This window comes from Pinus tabuliformis, chromosome 3_1 (assembly GCF_031772625.1).
Source record: "Pinus tabuliformis cultivar Carrire ecotype Pingquan chromosome 3_1, CPIR1, whole genome shotgun sequence".
NCBI lineage: Eukaryota > Viridiplantae > Streptophyta > Pinopsida > Pinales > Pinaceae > Pinus > Pinus tabuliformis.
Genome location: NC_142301.1, coordinates 524,677,155 through 524,680,829, shown reverse-complemented (window position 1 = coordinate 524,680,829; position 3,675 = coordinate 524,677,155). Strand labels below are relative to the sequence as shown.

Genomic DNA, 3,675 nt, shown 5'->3' with positions numbered 1-3,675 from the left:
AGGGGCTGCCAGATCGTATACAATCGAAGAATGACCATTTCCAGTGGATACAGAGCCTTGATTATGCAAATATGGATTTCAAATGTTGTAATCAAACAGAACATTTACAAGACAATTGCTCGTTGGATAAAAAAATAGCAAATAAAAGGAATTAAACCAAAGAACCGGTAGCCCTACAAACCCCCTCTTTCTGATAATGAAGAAGAGGAGAATCAAAGGATCCACCCAACAAAGTAAATGAGGAAATGATTGCAATAGATACACAAGTTGAACACCTTCCACAGACCATAGACCCCAATCAAAACACAAGGTGGAAGTCACACCAAATCATGCAATCACTGAAGCAACAACAACAAAGGAAGAAACGTTATGAAGAACTAAGAGATCTCATGTATTGGAGAGATCGGAATTAGAAAAGGAGCTCACCCCTACTACAAATTCGGGGGATATGCCTTTGGATATCGTCCAACCTGCCTCAAGGGTTTGGAAGGATGTAAAAAGAAGGAAAGAAAATAAAGAAAAAGTGGACAATTTCTACAACTATACAGGTCGTTAGGCATTCTTGCTAGGTTTTTTCTTTTCTTGCTCAGTTATGAGGGTTTCTATCCATTATTGTGACAATTCATGTGATCTTTATCTATAAATACATGCTAGTCGTATATCTACAAAATGTAATTTTATTTCATTTTGATAATAAAATTATGTTTTTTTCCACGTAGTAAAAAAAAAGGGTCAAATACTACTTTTATACTACAAATCCTTAACATTTAAATTTATAGAAAATATGAGATAACAAAATTTGTCCTTTAAGAGCTTTTTATTTTTAATATACCCATTGGGCCATTGTATTTTTAATATACCCATTGGGCCATTTTTTATAAGGGCATTTAAAAAATGGCTTGCTCTTCCTTGATAGCTAGTAATGCTCAAGTGCTACCATTTTTATATGACGAATGTTAATTTCCCGGGTACATAAACCAGTCATGGAATATCCGTTGTGTTTATACTCTCGCACAGTGGCTAAATCCTGGTCTAGTTTCAAGTTGTTTCTCGCCTTATATTGCAATCCGTTGTGCCTATAGTTTTCTTCCATGCTGGCCTTGATGAAAAATTGAAGCAAAAGCTTGATATGCACGGAGCGTAACCCCATATAAGTCGCCCAATGGAGTTGGGAAAAAAGTGAACGAATAAAACGAAGCGTCGCCTGAGAGATTCGAACTCTCGCGGGGAAATCCCATGTACTTAGCAGGCACACGCCTTAACCACTCGGCCAAAGCGACGAACATACCTAAATAGCGCATTTAAATAAAGAATTATAAACATTTGGAACCGAATTTTTTGTATAGTTGCCTTATAGTTCGGTTCCTTGCCGTACGACGTGTATGCCACACGGAAGAGCGACGATCATGCGATTTTCCGGAGCAATTTATAATACAAATTTTAATCTAGGATCTTATTTACAAGGTTTTAATCCGGTTCAAAACCTACCGAACCAAAAAATCTTAAAACTTCCCCTTTTTTTATCATGATTTAATTGCCATAGATACTTCATGGCTCACTATGAAGCTTTTAAGAAGAATATACATAATGATATGCGTATATATTTAACAATATAGATATATACCTGAAACATATATAAATTGGATGTATATATATTTAATCATCAATGATGTATATAGATTTTAAAGGATTTTTTAGTTTTAGGTTATTGGCAATAAAAAAAATTATTGCATTAAATATTTTATAATTTATTAAAAAGTATTTATGAAAAAAATATATAATTAATATAATAATATTAATAAATATAATTGATATACACTATAAACATTAATTTAATATACAATCTTAATATTAAAGATTACGGTATTAATTAATTTAATATTATTATTATATATATTAATATTAATAATATCATTTATAAATATATTTGATCAAACCTTTAAAATTACATCACAACAAAGCTTATCCATAAAACATGCTTTAGTTTATCTATTTCTTTTATCTTAAAATTTTAATAAATATCACCATGTTTTTTTTCCTTCCTAGATTAAAGAAAATATTAATTATTATAATGTTATTTCACTTTTTTCAAATTATTATTTTATAGTCTAAATAATTTTATATTCTAAATAGTTATTTTCACATGCACAAGGTGTCAATCGGAAGTTGGAATTTTAGTTGGGAGATCAACTACCAAAGGTTGTAAAACATGCTTTAGTTTATCTATTTTTTATCTTAAAAGTTTAATAACTAGCAATTGCACCACATGTTGCAAAGGAAATTCCCTAAGGCAATAGTAAAAATGTTATGCAATTTTGTTTTTTTACTGGCATTTCTTTTTTATCATATGTTATGTTTTAGGGGACTCCAATGAGGCCAATATTAGAATATGTTGAAAGTGAAGGTAATGAGAGAGGTGCTAGTGTTGATTCCAACCAAATTGCTTTAATCTCTCCATTCTCTGCCATTTTGAGCGCATGAGTTTCAATAATTGAAATTAGGACTCTAGTGAATCGGATTAGATATTGAAATTCCAAAGCCTGGCCATACATAGTAGTAAGAGACCAACCGGACCAATGGTTGAAGCCCTGAATAGAATAAACAACAAAGAAATTAATGTTATATAAACTAGGATATATATGTTCTATAATTACATCAAATCAAATAGTATATATCTTAGCACTTACAAAACTAGTTTCTTTGTTGAAAGGGTGTTTATTGATAGTTTAAGTGAAATTGAATTAATATATTTTCTCCAGAGAATCTACTACCATAGTGTTCTTTTGAAATTGATCATGATGCTTCCCTTGCTAGTGGGTCAATGAAAAATGATGAAGATTTTTTCAACCCCCCACTTTCAATTTGAGAGCCTTTCTCACTAAGCCATATGCTTTCAACCAGTGCCTTGTTCCTTGGACAAAAAAAATTGAAGCATAACTTTCTCTTCTTGTGGATCATTACTATACATGCATACATAAAAGGAAAATTTAGTATACTAGAAATCACTAGAGAAGATGGAGAACCAATCAACCTCCTATTCGTATGTATATATAAATCCATACATGTTTGTTCCTCTCAGGTTGATATATATCTAGGTGAGGGAATCCACAGAGGCAAACATGAGATCATGGCTACGGGATTTTCAGAGGCAAAACAATATCCACTATGTGAACTCTTTCTTCCTAGAATCTAGGAAGGAAGTTTGGATGTAGATAATTAGGGAGGACCAGTTAAAATTAGAGTTGGTCAAATGGGCATTGCATTGAAATTTACAGTGGAGAAATGAAGGAGTTGGCATACCGTACTTGTTCAGAGCAGATGTTTTGAGCCATGAGCCTCTATGGTAGACTATATTTCCTTAGAAGGTGAAAGTTGTTTTAGCATGCCAGAAAGATAAAGTAATGTGAATATTTTAATTTATTAAATATATTTATATTGATGTGGATCAAGAGAAAATGAATAATAACTTTTAATACAAATTCCAAGTATTAAGAAGAGGTATTTGTATCATAAAGAGTTCCATGAATTGCTTGTCTAGTGCATAGTAATTACAAAATACAAGGGAGAAATGGTACACTATCCACTACATTTAGCCATATTATGAAACAAAATTTCGAGACCTCGATGCCAAAATGGCATGTTTCATTACTTATGTTGTGAGGGGTACCTGTGTAC

The 3,675-nt window shown here is 31.9% G+C and overlaps 1 non-coding gene across 1 annotated transcript; it reads right to left on the bottom strand.

Annotated features, from left to right (window-relative positions):
• Positions 1-1,198: 1,198 nt before the first annotated feature.
• TRNAS-GCU (transfer RNA serine (anticodon GCU)) lies at positions 1,199-1,280 on the bottom strand. Its single transcript has one exon. It is a non-coding gene; the product is annotated as a tRNA-Ser (tRNA).
• Between the last annotated feature and the right edge of the window lie 2,395 nt (positions 1,281-3,675).